The sequence below is a fragment of the Orcinus orca genome, chromosome 4, assembly GCF_937001465.1.
Source record: "Orcinus orca chromosome 4, mOrcOrc1.1, whole genome shotgun sequence".
Classification (NCBI taxonomy): Eukaryota; Metazoa; Chordata; class Mammalia; order Artiodactyla; family Delphinidae; genus Orcinus; species Orcinus orca.
This window is the reverse complement of record NC_064562.1, coordinates 18,319,569-18,338,882: the sequence shown is the minus strand read 5'-3', so window position 1 is coordinate 18,338,882 and position 19,314 is coordinate 18,319,569. Positions and strand designations below refer to the sequence as shown.

At 37.4% G+C, this 19,314-nt stretch overlaps 1 long non-coding RNA gene across 1 annotated transcript in view; it reads right to left on the bottom strand.

Annotated features, from left to right (window-relative positions):
- LOC125964246 (uncharacterized) overlaps nt 1–19,314 on the bottom strand; it is a 96,783-nt gene that overhangs the window by 51,119 nt on the left and 26,350 nt on the right. Inside the window, exon 2 of the long non-coding RNA XR_007477045.1 lies at nt 15,978–16,104. This is a non-coding gene — a long non-coding RNA (uncharacterized LOC125964246). The remainder of the gene's footprint in view (nt 1–15,977; nt 16,105–19,314) is intronic.

The window sequence follows — 19,314 nt, the reverse complement described above, 5'->3', positions numbered from 1 at the left end:
AGGAAAAAAACAGGTGAAATTAATTTTAATAATATTTTTCTAACCTAATATATCTAAGATATAAATCAATATAAAATTATTAATGAGGGTCTTTAAAATAATAAGTCTTCAAAATCTGTTGTCTTACTTTTATAGCACATCTCAAAGTGGACTACCCACATTTCAAGTCCTCACATGTGGCTACTAGCTAACATACTGGACAGCCCAGCTCTAGAGCAGTGATTCTCAAGAAGAGGGATTGTGACCCACAGGGGATATGTGACAATGTCCGAAGACATTTTTGATTGTCATGATTGTAGCAGCATGGGTGGTACTATTGGTATCTAGTGGGTGGAAACCATGGATGCTGCTAAACATCCTATAATATACACAGAACAGCCTCCTCCCAGCCCATGAAGAATTCTTCAGTCCAAGATATCAATCATAACATGGTTGAGAAACCCTGCCCTAGAGTAACCTGTAAAATAAAAGTTAAAAGTTATATAACTAATAAGCTAATTGTGGGAAGGAGGAGAATGAACGGTAAAAACTACTTGACTAATTCAAGAGAGTAAAAGAATGGAGAGAAAAAAGGACTATAGAACAGATGGGACAAATAGAAAACAAGTAGTTATATTAGTTAATTTATGCTAAATAAATACATGGATTAATATTCTAATTAAAGATTAAGATTGTCGGATGGGGAGAAAAGTCCCTACCTATATGTTGCAAAATTTTTTTTACATATTAGGGTGCATAAAAGTTGAAGGTAAAATGGTTACAAAGGCTATACCTTGTAAACTCCAACCAAAATAAAACTGGTAGAGCAATGCTAAGATCAAAATAGGCTTTAATGCAAGATGTATTACTAGAAGCAAAGAAAGATATTTCATAATGATACAAAGGTCTTCCATCAAAGTGATGGAAGTGACTGATTTAAAATTCCAGATGACCACATTACTTCACTGATATAAATGTTTCAATGTCTCCCCATTGACCTTGAATAAAGCTCAAACTACAATTATAGTAGATAAGTTCCTCCAATAATCACCTGCTTTACCATTAACATCTCATGACATTTCTTCTCACAAAATTCACGTTCAGCAGTGTTGAAGAGCATGCAGTTACTCAAAATTATCCTATCATTTTATTTTTTTTATTTTTTAACATCTTTATTGGGGTATAATTGCTTTACAATGGTGTGTTAGTTTCTGCTTTATAACAAAATGAATCAGTCATACATAAACATATGTTCCCATGCTCTCTGTGTTTTTGCTCGTTATTAGTCCCACTCCCTGTAATGCTTTTCTTCATGGAAATCATCTGAAAAAGTTCTATTTATCTTTCAAAGCTGTATTCTGTTATATCCTAGCTAAATCTTTTCTGACTGACCACCATATATAATTCTTCCCTCTTCTGTGTACCTCTGTACCTCATGGATACTTAAAAAATAATTTCTTGTACAATTCTGCTGTTTCTGGCAGCCAGCAGGAAGATATTAGGCACTCAGTAATATACTTTTTTTAGAAGTTACAGAATTTTATTTACTAAAGCAAAAATTTAGCTACAGACCTCTGCGACAACATTAAGTGCAACAACATTCGAATTATAGGGGTCCCAGAAGAAGAAGAGAAAAAGAAAGGGACTGAGAAAAAATTGAAGAGATTATAGTTGAAAACTTCCCTAATATGGGAAAGGAAATAGTTCATCAAGTCCAGGAAGCACGGAGAGTCCATTACAGGATGAATCCAAGGAGAAACATGCCAAGACACATACTAATCAAACTATCAAAAATTAAATAAAAATAAAAAATATTAAAAGCAGCAAGGGAAAAACAACAAATAACATAAAAGGGAACCCTCATAAGGTTAACAACTGATCTTTCAGCAGAAACTCTGCAAGCCAGAAGGGAGTGGCAGGACATATTTAAAGTGATGAAAGGGAAAAACGTACAACCAAGATTACTCTACCCAGCAAGGACCTCATTCAGATTTGACAGAGAAATTAAAACGTTTACAGAAAAGCAAAAGCTAAGAGAATTCAGCACCACCAAACCAGCTTTACAGCAAACGCTAAAGGAACTTCTCTAGGCAGGAAACACAACAGAAGGAAAGACCTACAAAAACAAACCCAAAACAATTAAAAAAATGATAATAGGAACATACATATAGAAAATTACCTTAAATGTAAATGGATTAAATGCTCACACCAAGCGACATGGACTGGTTGAATGGCTACGAAAATAAGACCGGTATATATGCTGTCTAGAAGAGACCACTTCAGACCTAGGGACACATACAGACTGAAAGTGAGAGGATGGAAAAAGATATTCCATGCAAATGGAAATCAAAAGAAAGCTGGAGTAGCAATACTCATATCAGACAAAATAGACTTTAAAATAAAGACTATTACAAGAGACAAAGAAGGACACTACATAATGATCAAGGGATCAATCCAAGAAGAAGTTATAACAACTGTAAATATTTATGCACCCAACATAGGAGCACCTCAATACGTAAGGCAAATGCTAACAGCCATAAAAGGGGAAATCGACAGTAACACAATCATAGTAGGGGACTTTAACACCCCACTTTCACCAATGGACAGATATCCTAAATGAAAATAAATAAGGAAATACAGTTTTAAATGATATATTAAACAAGATGGACTTAATTGATACTTATTGGACATTACATCCAAAAACAACAGAATACACTTACTTCTCAAGTGCTCATGGAACATTCTCCAGCATAGATCATATCTTGGGTCACAAATTAAGTCTTGGTAAATTTAAGAAAATTGAAATCATATCATGTATCTTTTCTGACCACTACGCTATGAGACTAGATATCAATTACAAGAAAAAAATCTGCATGAAATACAAACACATGAAGGCTAAACAGTACACTACTTAATAACAAAGAGATCACTGAAGAAATCAAAGAGGAAATCAAAAAATACCTAGAAACAAATGCCAATGAAAACACGATGACCCGAAACCTACGGGATGCAGCAAAAGCAGTTCTAAGAGGGAAGTTTATAAGTACAATCCTACCTCAAGAAACAAGAAACATATCAAATAAACAACCTAACCTTACACCTAAAGCAATTAGAGAAAGAAGAACAAAAATACCCCAAAATTAGCAGAAGGAAAGAGATCATAAAGATGAGACCAGAAATAAATGAAAATGAAATGAAGGAAATGATAGCAAAGATCAATAAAATTACAAGCCAGTTCTTTGAGAAGATAAACAAAATTGATAAACCATTAGCCAGACTCATCCAGAAAAAAAGGGGAGAAGACTCAGATTAGTAGAATTAGAAATGAATAAGGAGAAGTAACAACTGACACTGCAGAAATACAAAGGATCATGAGAGAGTACTACAAGCATCTCTATGCCAATAAAATGGATAACCTAGAAGAAATGGACAAACTCTTAGAAAAGCACAACATTCCAAGACTGAACCAGGAAGAAATAGAAAATATAAACAGACCAAGGACAAGCACTGAAATTGAGACTGTGATTAAAAATCTTCCAAGAAAACAAAAGTCCAGGACCAGATGGCTTCACAGACGAATTCTATCAAACATTTAGAGAAGAGGTAACACCTATCCTTCTCAAACTCTTCCAAAATATAGCAGAGGGAGGAACGCTCCCAAACTTATTCTACAAGGCCAGCATCACCCTGATACCAAAACCAGACAAAGATGATGCAATGAAAGAAAACTACAGGTCAATATCACTGATGAACATAGATGCAAAAATCCTCAACAAAATACTAGCAAACAGAACCCAACAGCATATTAAAAGGATCATACACCATGATCAAGTGGGGATAAACATCCCAGGAATGCAAGGATTCTTCAATATATGCAAATCAATTGGTGTGATATACCATATTAACAAATTGAAGGAGAAAAACCATATGATCATCTCAATAGATGCAGAAAAAGCTTTCAACAAAATCCGACACCCATTTATGATAAAAAGCCTCCAGAAAGTGGGCATAGAGGGAACTTACCTCAACATGATAAAGGCCATATGTGACAAACCCACAGCCAATATCATTCTCAGTGGTGAAAACCTGAAACCATTTCCACTAAGATCAGGAACAAGACAAGGTTGCCAACTCTCACCACTATTTTAATCAACATAGTTTTGGAAGTTTTAGCAACAGCAATGAGAGAAGAAAAAGAAATAAAAGGAATCCAAATCAGAAAAGAAGTAAAGCTGTCACTGTTTGCCGATGACATGATATTATACATAGAGAATCCTAAAGACGCTACCAGAAAACTACTAGAGCTAATCAGTGAATTTGGTAAAGCAGCAGGATACAAAATTAATACACAGAAATCTCTTGCATTCCTATATGCTAATGATGAAAACCTGAAAGAGAAATCAAGTAAACACTCCCATTTACGACTGCAATGAAAAGAATAAAATACCTAGGAATAAACCTACCTAAGGAGACAAAAGACCTGTATGCAGAAACTTATAAGACACTGATGAAAGAAATTAAAGATGATACAAACAGATGGAGAGATATACCATGTTCTTGGATTGGAAGAATCAACATTGTGAAAATGACTATACTACTCAAAGCAATCTACAGATTCAATGCAATCCCTATCAAACTACCAATGGCATTTTTCACAGAACTAGAACAAAAAATTTCACAATTTGTATGGAAACACAAAAGACCCTGAATAGCCTAAGCAATCTTGAGAAAGAAAAACGGAGCTGGAGGAATCAGGCTCCCTGACTTCAGACTATACTACAAAGCTACAGTAATCAAGACAGTATGGTACTGGCACGAAAACAGAAATATAGATCAATGGAACAGGATAGAAAGCCCAGAGATAAACCCACGCATATATGGTCAACTTATTGTTGATAAAGGAGGCAAGAATATCCAATGGAGAAAAGACATTTTCTTCAATGAGTGGTGTTGGGATAACTGGATAGCTACATGTAAAAGAATGAAATTAGAACACTCCCTAACACCATACACAAAAATAAACTCAAAATGGATTAAAGACCTAAATGTAAGGCCAGACACTATAAAGCTCTTAGAGGAAAAAACTTAGGCAGAACACTCTATGACATAAATCACAGTAAGATCCTTTTTGACCCACCTCCTAGAGAAATGGAAATAAAAACAAAAATAAACAAATGGGACCTAATGAAACTTAAAATGTTTTGCACAACAAAAGAAACCATAAGCAAGATTAGAAGACAACCCTCAGAATGGGAGAAAATATTTGCAAATGAAGCAACTCACAAAGGATTAATCTCCAAAATTTACAAGCAGCTCATGCAGCTCAATATCAAAAAAACAAACAACCCAATCCAAAAATGCACAGAAGACCTAAACAGACATTTCTCCAAAGAAGATATACAGATTGCCAACAAACACATGAAAGAAAACTCAATATCACTAATCATTAGAGAAATGCAAATCAAAACTACAATGAGGTATCACCTCACACCAGTCAGAATGGCCATCATCAAAAAATCTACAAACAATAAATGCTGGAGAGGGTGTGGAGAAAAGGGAACCCTCATACACTGTTGGTGGGAATGTAAACTGATACATCCACTATGGAGAACAGTATGGAGGTTCCTTAAAAAACTAAAAATAGAATTACCATATGACACAGCAATCCCACTACTGAGCATATACCCTGAGAAAACCATAATAGAAAAAGAGTCATGCACCACAATGTTCAATGCAGCTCTATTTACAATAGCCAGGACATGGAAGCAACCTAAGTGTCCAATGACAGATGAATGCATAAAGAAGATGTGGCACATATACACAATGGAATATTACTCAGCCATAAAAAGAAACGAAATTGAGTTATTTGTAGTGAGGTGGATTGACCTAGAGTCTGTCATACAGAGTGAAGTAAGTCAGAGAGAGAAAAACAAATACCGTGTATATGGAACATATATGGAACACATATATATGGAATCTAAAAAAAAGAAGAAAAGGTTTTGAAGAAACTAGGGGCAGGACAGGAATAAAGACGCAGATGTAGAGAAGGGAATTGAGGACATGGGGAGGGGGAAGGGTAAGCTGGGATGAAGTGAGAGGGTGGCATGGACTTATATATGCTACAAAATGTAAAACAGATAGTGGGAACCAGCCACATAGCACAGGGAGATCAGCTTGGTGCTTTGTGACCACCTAGAGGGGTGGGATAGGGAGGGTGGGAGGGAGACGCAAGAGGGAGAGGCTATAGGGATATATGTACACTATAGCTGATTCACTTCGTTAGAGAGCAGAAACTAACATACCATTGTAAAGCAATTATACTCCAATAAAGATGTTAAAAAAAGAAAGAAAAAAAGACTGAATAATGAAGAAACAGAAAATCAGAATGGACCAATTACTGGTAAGGAGATTGACTCAGTAATCAAACATTTCCAAGCAAAGAAGAGTCCAGGACCATATGGCTGCACTGGTGAATTCTACCAAACATTTAAAGAATTAGTATCAATCCTTGTCAAACTCCTTCAACAAATAAAAGAGGAGAGAACAATTCCAAACTTATTTTCCAAGGCCAACATTACCCTGATACCAAAACCAGATGAGGACACCCATGATGGTTGGGGGAAGTGGGTGAAGGTGGCCAAAACGTACAGACTTCCAGTTTTAAGATAAATAAACTCCAGGGAAGTAATGTACAGCATGGTGACTACAGTTAACACTACTGTGTTGCTTATTTGAAAGTTGCTAAGAGAGTGGATCTTAAAAGTTCTTATCACAAGAAAAAAAAATTGTAACTATGTGAGGTGATGGATGTTGACTAAACTATTGTGGTAATCATTTCACTATATATACATATATCAAATCGTTATGTTGTACACCTTAAATTAATACAATGTTATATGGCAGTTAGACCTCACTAAAAATGGAAAAAAGAAGAATTTGCAAAGTAAATTTGACACTTACTTAACAATAATGCATACTTGTTATTGTCCTGTATGATAACTGGGAATCTGTGGTGAACAATTATTTTAATGGTTGCAATTATATTACTGTTACAGTAGAGTCAAACTCTTTCTCCCTCTTTTAAGAAATTAATTTTCTTGATTTTTTTCAATAAAAATGGTAAATATTAAAAGTCTATTCTGATTCTATAGGCAGTTTAACTTGATCACACTCATGCTGATTGATTTACACATTGAAAAATCCTAGATCTTGAATTCCTACTTCACAGACTTATGGGGATTAAATGTTGTTCAAGTTTATGTCGTTGAAGATGAATTGTATTCCTCAAACCTCTTCCCCTATTATCCAGTCAAGACTCAGGGCAGACAAGACCATTCCTCTTACCTGTACTCCCTGCCATAGACAACCTCATTACATGATGAAAAGGAGCAGGTTGAATAAAGTGAATGATGGGCAAGGCCCAGGAAGTAATGGATTCAGGTTTTTCATTCATTCCTTCTTTCACAAATATCTGGATGCCCTTCTTAAAGCATCTGAACAACATGTCTGTTCTCTCTTTCCTTAAGGGCTTGCCTGAGAGTATAAGGCAGCACAGATGGGGCTCTGAAGCAATGGATAGATGCTCAAAGTTGGGAAATAAATCTTATCTTTCCACATAATGCAAGTGCTACCTATTGTTTTTAGCTGCCAAGTACACTAGTCAGATTACAGGCCAACTCCAATCATACCTTCTAGTGGCAAAGCTCATTTTCCTGGGCATGTGGCTCAGACCAGGTCAGTCAGAATACTTCTTCCTCTGGTGAGGTAAGTCATCTGATCCAAGCCACAGTATTTCACCAGGATTGTTCTAGATGGAGATAGCAAGGAAGGGCTTACTTTTGAATACTAGAGTTAGAAGTCTGTGAAAATAGACGCCAGTGGTCTTATTGCTCATCCTGTGGAGATAATGAAACCACAGAGAGACAGGAGAGTTACAGATACAGTGAGATATGAGAGAGAGGCAGACAGAGAGAGACTAGGAGACACTGAGTGGTGTTTCCAGGTCTGAGGCTCTGAAAGCTGACATTCCTCAGGGTGTTTGTTAGTCAAGGAAAATTTCTGGGCAGAGGAGGCTGTGTCCTCAGCTCTGTATCACACTTCACCATCTGGAGCTGAAAGCAGCACTGTTCATGCCCACGGCTTAGAATATGTCTTATATAAACAGTTTCTTCAACCTCCGACCTCCAGGTCCTTATCTTCTACCAGCAATGTCCTCAACTCACATGTCACAAGAGAAGCAACTTTTTTCACGTATAAAGGAGTCAATCTCAAGGGAGACATTCACTCAAGGGAACCAAATCTGTTGAAATTCAACTCCTGTCAACCCAGTGAACAATCTTGTATATAATTAAACAAACCCTTCTTTTAAAAATTGTCATCTTTGCTGTATATTTACATAACAAAAAATTCAAGAGGTTTAATCAGAACAAAGGGGCTGTTTGTCCCAAATGTGGTTCCATGTTTTTGTGAAACAAACAAACAGAAAAAACTATTGGCAGCTTTGAAATGGAAATTTTTTTCCGCTCCCTTACTCTTCTAAACCAAGGTGTCAAGATTCAGTCCTAGTTCTAGCTCAAGGTACCCTGCCACTTTCTTCCTCCTAGTAGTCTGTGCAAGAAGCTTTTCGCAGCTTATGCCCTACAAATTGGAACTTAATCCTTTGGATGGTAGGGCAGGTGACTTTTCCATTTTGTTCCAGATGTCACTCTAAAATTCCAGTGCAGATCATAAGCATCTGAGTGGGGTTGTTCTGTGAGTAGTTAGAAATGTGGGACTAAAACAAAGTGAAATGCCAAGGAAAGAAAAAGAAACTTAGGAGAAACTACTGTGGAGGTAATTAGTTGGAGTAATCTGTCATGTGATGGGTTCAGAGCACTGTGACTTAAGGACACCTGTGGCACATTCTTTGGGGGCAGGACTAGAAGCCTCCAAAAGAGACCAGGTTATGGACTTCCCTGGCAGCCCAGTGTTTAAGACTCTGAGCTTCTATTTCAGGGGGCACGGGTTCAATCCCTGGTCGGGGAACTAAAACCCCACACGCCCGTTCCCACACGCTGAGAGGTGCCAAAAAAAAAAAAAAAAAAAAAAAAGAAGCAGGTTAGAACACAATGCAGTCCTCATAGCTCTATCTGGGTGTAGTGCAAGCCCTCCGAACTTCTTGCCCTGCCTCTTCGGAAGACACTGTTGCCAATGTGATAACAGCTGAAATCCTGATCAGTCTCTTTCATCCTAAGTATTCACAATAGCTCTCTCTTCAGTCTTGATGCTTTTGCTGCTTGACTGGGTTCCTGACCTGGTCCCACTCCCCTTTCTGCTTTTGTTATTCGTATTAACAACATAAAGGGGATTTTGACCTTCTATGTGACGTGAGATAGGACACAAGACAGTTTGGGTATTATTTTTGTCCCTATGAAGAAAAGGGGTGGGTATTTTAAAGAAAGACCCATAATTACCACAAGTAGGACTATGTTAGAAAAGCGGAGCTACAACAAGGATGGGATTTCAACTGCAGAATGCGAACTAATAACTGGATTGCCCTCATTTTCCTCCATCTCCATCCTGCTGTTTAGTAAGAGACTAGAAGCAGACACTGAGGAAGATTCAGGGTTTGGTGAGATAACATAGGTCCACTGCAGGTTAGGAAAGTCTAGGGTATTGAACTTCTGCTAGAAATGGTTGTATTAAATATTATCATCTTGGAATCCTGGTGTTTCAGATATGATAGATTGGCTTATATAATACGCATGCCACTCACTTCCCTGACTTTTTCTTATCTGACTCTATTACAGCAGCTGTAACCTAAAAACCCAGTTTCCCAGCCTTTCTTGAAACTGAAGTGCTATGTGACATGGTTCTGGCCTATGAGGTATAAGCAGATGTGATTTAGCACCACTATTTTCCCTCTCTTCTTTTTGCTTGGTTTTTGGTTTTGTAGGACTGGAGGCACTGATGCCATTTGGTACCATGAGGCAACAAGTAAGAGGACAAATGAGAGCATGATAAGGATGATAGACTAAAAAGGTAGAAAGAGTCTGGGTGTCCCATGGCATTGCTGAGCCATAACATTAGCCTGGAACTCCCTATCCCAGGACTTGTGTCAGTGAGACAGTAAACTTCTATTCCTTCAAGCTAGTGCTTCGCATCCTTTTCCATATCTTAGCACACAGGGAAATGATAATATTCATGTTCCACATGTAGGTAGATAGACAAAGCTGCTTAGGACTGTAGACAATCTCTCATACCTTAAATGCCCACTCTAAAGACTAAATGATCACTATCTCAGCTTACTTTTAACCATTTGCAGCTCTCAGAGAATTCTGATTTAAGCCACTTTTAGGCAGGGTTTCTTTTCTCTGAAGCTGAACACACCTTTGATGCACTAGATTCTGAAGAGAATCTTGGGAGGTAAGAAAGTAACTTTTAACCTGAGAAAAAGTGAATGACTTAGCTAACTGAAATTCATAATGAAGGTAAAAAGCAAGTTAGCCTCTGTAAGGTAAAAGGGAAAATGTGGCATGTAAAAAAGAAATTCTGTTGAAAAGGAGGGATTTCTGATTTAAAGAATCAGAGGGTTGGGTTTCCCTGGTGGCACAGTTGTTGAGAGTCCGCCTGCCGATGTAGGGGATACGGGTTCATGCCCCGGTCCGGGAAGATCCCACGTGCCGCGGAGCGGCTAGGCCCGTGAGCCATGGCCGCTGAGCCTGCGCGTCCGGAGCCTGTGCTCCGCAACGGGAGAGGCCACAACAGTGAGAGGCCCGCGTACCGCAAAAAAAAAAAAAAAAAGAATCAGAGGGTTGCTCATTGTGATGAGATCAAAGTAAAGGCTCTGCCTGGCAGATGGAATGGAGATGGAGGTCTACAGAATCAAGGGAGGAAAGAAAAGACTAAGGGAAGTGGAGCTGTTACATTACCTTAGGGTATAGAGGATACTGGAAGAAGGTACTGTTGTAGCCTGAAGGTATCCAAGGAGAAGGAAGAGGTCTCTGCTAGAGGAGAACTGTGATGCTGTGAACAGGGGAAGGGGAGTTTGACTGAGGATTTACATTTCACATGATGAGACTGGAAGGGAAGGTGCTCACTCTATTGTCTAGAAGTAGCATTGGGAATCTAGGAGAATATCAATTCTGAGGAATGGACCATATATTTCTCCTTCTCTCAACCTTGCCATTCCCACACCTCCCCTTTGACCTTTTCCTGCTCCTCCTCTTCTGGTCAACTTAGGTTAGATTGCAGCACTGAAAATAAAATATATAGATGAGTATATTTTTCCAAACTTCCTTGCCTGATGACAAAGATTCTCTCCTTGACTGAACCCTACTCAGTTTCCGTAGAACTCTTTTTCAGCTAGGCCTGACTAGGTGTTCCTTTCAGCATTTTCCAATTTTATCAAGAATCCTGATAAGCCACTTTAACCCTCAATATGTAATTTGCTTCCTTATTTGCCACCATCCCCCAGGTGGTGTCTGATCACCCTGGCCTGCCTTCAGCAAGAATCCTGTTAGGTCAGTTTCGCCAGACTCCCCCCTTACCCCTGATATTTCCTCTTAGTAATGACCATCCCCCACTCCCAGCTCTGCTCCATGGCTAAAACCTCCCACTTGCCTCTGCTGTATTGGGAGTTGAGTCCAATCTCTCTCTCCCACTGCAAGATCTCACTGCAGTTTGTCCCTACATCCATTGCGATGGTCCCCCTTGAATAACATCTGCCTTACTTACCACCTTCAACAAGGGTCATGGATAATATTTTCTTTAACAATTTGAATAATATTTTTTCTCTAATGTTGATTAGGAGTTAACAACAATGAAATGATAATGGTTATTACTGTAGATAATATAGGTATTACAGACAATATACTGTTGAACGCATACTAGATGTCTGATACCATTCAAAGTGCTATACAAATATTAACTCATTTAATTATCAAAAAAACCCAACCAACTTTGTGTTAAGGCAGCATTGAGCATTATGATTTGGTGTGTGAAAGACAAAATGCACTAGACAACTAAGGAAATTATTTTATTTGTCTGACTGCAGTAAAGAGACTATTTAATGAGGAATGTCTCAAAGAAAAGGGAGAGGCCTGGGGTTTTATAGGGGCAGACAAACAAGGGTGTCATCTGCCATGTGGGGTAATGCGGAATGACAGAGACATCTCGGAACATGTGAGGCCAGAGTTGTGCTTTGTAGTTAGCCATTTCCCAGAACATGAAAGGGTACACGGATTTCTCAACCACTGCTGCTCGAAACACAGAGTTCAAATAAAAGTTCAACACTGTCAGGTGAATGAAGAATGAGAGAAGTATCTGAATGTATCAAACAATTTAATGATAATTTTCATTAAATTTCATTCAACTCTACACCCCTAATTCAAACCCTTTAACGTTAATTAAATGCAAGGCCTGTTATTCTACATGTTATCTAAAATTATCTACTGTTAAATTTAAGGAGAATGGAAAACAGGATCATCCTCAGTGCTACATCTTAAGAAAAGCCAACATGTGATAGACAACTGGAAGGTGGTTACTTATGATACAAAATGATGGCTTAAAGTTTTTAACAAACTTCCCAATGATTTAATTTTGGAAATAGTATCAACAGTGAAAGGCCACCCAAGAACATAATAATAAGAAAAATAAGATTGCTCTCTGGGAAAGCTACTCTTATGGCTTTTACAAAAAATAGGAACAGGTCTGTCTAGGTCATAGGTTATCCCCAGAACATCAAATAGTGCTTTGCATAGAGTAGGTCTCAAATATTTGCTTAAATTAGTGACTTTGTAGGAGTAAACTTGGAGACTGTGTAGAACTACAGGATTAAAGATTTTGGGAATGCCTCAAACTCTAATCAAAACAACCTAGGTGCAATCTTGACAGGCAAGTCTGGAATGTGATTAAAGTTAAATAAGTAAAACCCTAAGTAGTGGTATATCTCATTTAGAAAAATGATGTAAACATAGGGGTTCAAAATACACCACCCCCCAAAATACTAATTTGGCATATTAACTGTTTTGAGCTACAGACACTAGAAAAACAACAAATGCAAGAAAGGCAAGCTGACCTCCCCTTTTCTTCCTGAACACAGGAGAGAAAACTCCCTTGCAAAAGATGTCCTCCTGCACCTGGAGGAAGAGAACATTCTTATCACCAGAGACAGGGAGTCAAGGTTGTGAAGAAACTGCACAAACAAACCTTGTTAAAATAACCCTTATCTTCCTTTACTCTCCCCATGTATTTTAGGTACTTTTCCATAATTACTACAGTTTGTTCAATCTAGTATACAAGCACACAGGTCTAACCACTTTTTGGGTCTTCATTTTCCTGTGAAGACATCCATGTACATGTGGAAATAAAATTTATATGCTTTTCTCCTGTTAATCTGTCTATATCAATTTAATTCTCAGGTTCAGTCAGAGGCCCTAAGAGGACAGAGGAAAAGTTTTGTCTCCCTTACATAAACAAAAAGGTAAATTCTGTTTGGGGTAGAGAATATGAAACCCCCAGATACAAAGTTGCTAACGTCCATCCAAGCACTGTCCAGGCAGAGAATGTTCAGACAGATGAAAATGGCTGAGGAGGTGACAGCTCCAAGCTTCTTTAATCTGATTCCCTTAACCAATATAATTGATGTCCCTATTCTAATCCCATGCTTCCTAAACAACATTGTAATTCAATTTGGCTTCCTGTGGCTGTCAGAGGAACAACTCTTGGATTTAGTACTAACCGTGGCAGAATCGAACTGTAACCATACATTTAGCTATTTCTTTACAGATACATCATTAATGGACTATTCTTCCTTGGAAACTAAGAGGCTGAGAAACACAAGCAGTATTATGGTTCGAATTATATTTTAGATAGACTTTTCAGGCTACAGTGTGAAGACTAGATTTAAGAACTATAAGACTGGGATCAGGCTGACTAGTTAGAAGGGAGTTTTTGAGATTGTCCAGGTAGGAGATAATGAGGACCTGAATATGGAACCAATACAGGAAACAGTTCTCTGCACCCTTAATGGTGTTGGTTATTATCTTCTAAATCTGCTTATTTTATAGGTGAGTAATGTTACCTCATTGATGCTTGGATTTCAATGTCTTTTATTAATAATGGAGATAAATATTTATCACTTGATTAATTCTTTTGACTACTGTTTAATTTTTAAAATTTCATTTTTCTTTTATAAAATGCTTCAGACCTTAAATGTACAAGAGATTCAAATTACCTAGAATTAACCAACAATGGTAATAGGGACATTTAATCACACAAAATCGAATAACACCAATTGAAATGCAAAGCAATCCTATTTTACTTTAATGCAATGTATTAACTTTGGTCTGATCTTCAGCTTTGATTTACACAAAGTTGCCTGGGAGACAGAATTTACTGTCTTAGCATAGACCAAAGGATTTGTGCTGGAAAAGGAGTCCAAAAAATTAATTCTAAGAAACTGACTAAGTTTATCCAGAATTCAAGCAGTCCCAAGGCTCAGGAAAATAATTTTTTAAGTAACATTAGAAGAGCAATTCATAAGCAAACTCCTTTATAATATTTTTCTTCCTGATGTTTATTTCAAAATAAGCAAAGATGATAGCAACAAAGGACTTTCTGTTGTTGTTGTTAAAAGAAAGTGAAATCATCCACAATCCCATCACGAAAACACGTCTTATTTTAATTTTTTTTTTGCGGTACGCGGGCCTCTCACTGTTGTGGCCTCTCCCATTGCAGAGCAGAGGCTCCGGACGCGCAGGCTCAGCGGCCATGGCTCACGGGCCCAGCCGCTCCGCAGCATGTGGGATCTTCCCGGACCAGGGCACGAACCCGTGTCCCCTGCATCGGCAGGCGGACTCTCAACCACTGCGCCACCAGGGAAGCCCTAACTTTTTTATTCTTTAGTTTTTGTATCCATGTAGTAGTGTGACTTTGATACTGCTATCTTGTTTGGGAATTCACTCAAAAGAATATCTCCCCTTTTAAATGGCAAAGCTACTGGGTTTTCTACAGCAATAATAGCTAGACATAACTATTAGCAGTATCTAATAGTATTAGATACTATTGCAGTGATTGCTGAACAATTTCTTTCCATGGGCCAACAATTCTTACAACTCAAACTCAAATTTGTAAGATGTGCAAATAGCATTTTAAAATCACTTTACAAATCATTTTGACTTTAGTCATTTCTTTTTATTTCTGTTGTTCTCAAACAAACACTTGCTAGTATGAAAGTAATATGAAAGCACTGTAGTATTGTGAAAAGGATCCTGGAATCAGAACTGGGCTTTTATCTTAGCCCTGTAACTTATAAGTCACACATTTATCACAAATCTTTTTGAACTTTAGTTTTCTCTTCTGTAAATAAAAACTGTACATGACGGGCTTCCCTGGTGGCGCAGTGGTTGACAGTCCGTCTGCCGATGCAGGGGACACGGGTTCGTGCCCCGGTCCGGGAAGATCCCACATGCCGCGCAGCGGCTGGGCCCATGCGCCATGGCCGCTGAGCCTGCGCGTCCGAAGCCTGTGCTCCGCAACGGGAGAGGCCACAACAGTGAGAGGTCCGAGTACCGCAAAAACAAAACAAAACAAAACAACTGTACATGATTCTTCGAAGGATTGGATAGTGCCAAATCATAGACTGTGCACTCAGTGAACAAGGTTATGGTTATCAAAGGCGGAAGGTGGGGGGGGCAATAAATTGGGAGTTTTGGATTGACATATACACACTACTATATTTAAAATAGATAACCAACAAAGACCTACTGCGTAGCACAGGGAACTCTGCTCAATATTCTGCAATAACCTAAATGGGAAAAGAATTTGAAAAAGTATAGATACATGTATATGTATAACTGAATCACTTTGCTGTACACCTGAAACTAACACAACATTGCTCATCAACTATACTCCAATATAAAATAAAAATTAAAAAAAAAGGATGCTCCTTTTTACTGAATTATGAAGTGACCTAATGGGTGTGGTCAAAATATCAACGCAGAAAAATCTATGCTTACTTGAGCTTTCCTGAGAACATGTGAGGGTTTTTTGATGGATGGCTATAATCAATACCTGAAATACATTTGCCTTTTTTTCATCTAGCACTGCCTCCAACTCTTAAGACTGCTTGATTAACTTCAAAGACTGAAAAACAAAAGTGTAAGCAATAACAATGTAAAATAAAATTCGTATTTTATGACAAGAAAAATTTAAACGTAAAAAATTTTCTCTGCTCTTTGGCGTCCTCTCCCCATTATTGTGCATTGTGTATCTATATTATGCATCAACCAAACCTCCCCCATCGGCAGAAATGGCTGCTCAATCGAAAAGAGCAACATTCTCCTAGCATCAACAAGACAACTCCTTAAAAGATAATATTCCTTTTTGATCCTGTAAGGGGCCAAGATGACGCTTACACCTGGGTTGCATAAACTGTCAATAATACGTCATATAATGCACAGCCCTCTGTCTAAAAAAACTTATATAACTGTGCCTTGACTTCTAATGGGTAGAACAGTTCTCAGAGATTTCTGAGATGCTCTTCCAGGGTTATAATCCTCAAATTTGGCTCGAATAAAAATTTCCATTTCTTTCTTAGATCTACTGATTAATTTCATTGACAACAAGCAATGGAGAATTTATTAAATTACAAAATTTCTTTAAAGCTATGAATAACTGTACTTAAAATTCTTAGGTAAGAAAAAGAAACAAAAGGCATCCAAATTGGAAAGGAAGAAGTAAAACTATTTCTGTTCTCAGATGATATAATCTTATATACAGAAACTCTAAAGATTCCGCACAATAAAACCCTGTTACAACTAATAAATGAATTCAGCAAAGTAGCAGGGTACAATGTTAACACACAAAAATAAGTTGCACTTCTATACATTAACAGTGAGCAATCTGAAAACTATGAAAACAATTCCATTTACAATAGCATTAAAAAGAATAAAATACTTAGGAATTAACCAAAAGGGTGAAAGATCTGTATAATGAAAACTATAAAATATTGAAAGAAATTAAAGAAAATGAAAATAAATGGAAACATATTCCATGTTCATAGATTGGAAGACTTATACCGTTAAGATGTCAATACTACCAAAAGCAATCTACAGATTCAATGCATCCCTATCAAAATCCCAGCAATGTTTTTTTGCAGAAATAGAAAAATCTATGCTAAAATTCATATAGAATCTCAAAGCATCCTAAATAACCAAAAGAATTTTGAAAAAGGAGAGCAAAGCTGGAGGACCTACATTTCCTAATTTCAAAACTTACTATAAAGAAACAGTAATCAAAACAGTGTGGTGCTGGCATAAAGACAGACCTATGATCAGCAGAACATAATAGAGAGCCCAGAAATAAATTCTCTCATATATGGCCAGCTGATTTTTGACCAGGGTGCCGAGACCATTCAGTGGGGAAGGACAGTCTTTCCAAAAAACATGCTGGTAAAACTGTATATCCACATACAAAAGAATGAAGTTGAACCCCTACCTAACATCATACACAAAAGTTAACCGAAAATGGATCAAAGATCTAAATGTAAGGCCTAAAACTAAAAAACTCTTGGAAGAAAACATAGGGCAAAAGCTTCATAACATTGGATTCAGCAATGATTTCTTGGCTATGACACCAAAGGCACAGAAAACAAAACAAAACAAATATAGACAAACTGAACTTCATGAAAATTAAAAAACTGTGTGTATGAAAAGACAATATAAACATAGTAAAAAAGGCAACCCAGAGAATGAGAGAAAATATTTGGAAATCATATATCTGATAAGGGGCTAATATCTAGAACATACAGAGGACTCCTAAAACTCAATAATAGAAAAATAAGAAATGCAATTAAAATATGAGCAAAGGATTTGAATAGACATTTCTCCAAGGAAGATATACAAATGGCCAACAAGCATATGAAAAGATGCTCAGTATCCCCAATCATTAGGGAAATGCAAATAAAAAGTACAATGAGAGGCCAGCTCATATTATGATAGCTATTAAGATGTGGAGATCCTAGAATCCTTCTGCACTATTGGTGGGAAGGTAAAATCCTGTAGCCACTATGGAAACAGTATGATGGTTCCTCAAATAATTAAAAATACAATTACCATGTGATCTAGCAATTCCACTTCTGGGTATATACCCAAAAGAATTGAAAGCAGAATTTTGAAGAGATATTTGTACTCCCATGTTCAGAGCAGCAGTACTCACAATAGCTAAAACGTGGCAGCAGCCCAAGTGTTCACAAACTGATAAAGGGATAAGCAAAATGTGGTATACACATACAATAAAGTATTATTCAGACTTAAAAATTCTGATATATGTTACAACATGGATGAACCTTCAAGACATTATTCTAAGTAAAATAAGCCAGTCACAAAAAGACAATACCTATGATTCCATTTATATGAGGTACTTAGAGTAGTCAAAATCACAGAGACAGAAAGTAGCATGGTGGTTACCGGGGGTTGGGGGGAAGAGGTGAATGAGGCGTTGTTGGATACAGTTCCATTTTACAAGATGATAAGAGTATGGAGATGGTGGTGATAGTTGTGCAACGTTATCAATATACTTCATACTACTTAACTATACACTTAAAAATGGTTACAATGGTAAATATTTTATGTATTTTACCATAAGAATGAAAAAAAATATGAGTAATAATTATCCCTAAATTTTCTTGAAGTCTTCTTGTTTGTGTCAATTCTTTGTTGTTTTCTAGCACCATGCCTTGCCTAACATGCTGGGTATGACCTGAAGAAGCCCTGTAGGCATATGCTCTTTGTTGCTCATCTCATGGAGGGAAAGAGTAAAGACCATCCAACACTATTTGCAAAACTAGATTCTGGCAACTTGAGATGGATTCTGATTCCCACTACTGCAAAAAACAGTAGACTTTCTAGCCCCTTGTAGATATTGAGGGGTATCAGAATATACCACCCCAAAATATGCCTCTTTGGCATATGGATTATTTTGAGCTAAAGGCCACTGAGAACCAAAAGATGCAGGAAAAGCCCTACAAACAAGACACAAGTTTTCCTTTTGTAAAGGAAATTACATTTATAAAGGAAATTTTCATTTGTAGAAATGTCTCCCTCTCTCCTACCAGGACTCTTAACACTCTTAGCAATGAAGAAAGCACCAACTCAAATTTGCATAACAAACCTTATCAAACAACCCTGTTTACCATACTTTTCCCTGGTCACTTTTTTTTTTAAACATCTTTATTGGAGTATAATTGCTTTACAATGGTGTGTTAGTTTCTGCTTTATAACAAAGTGAATCAGTTATACATATACATATGTTCCCATATCTCTTCCATCTTGCGTCTCCCTCCCTCCCACCCTC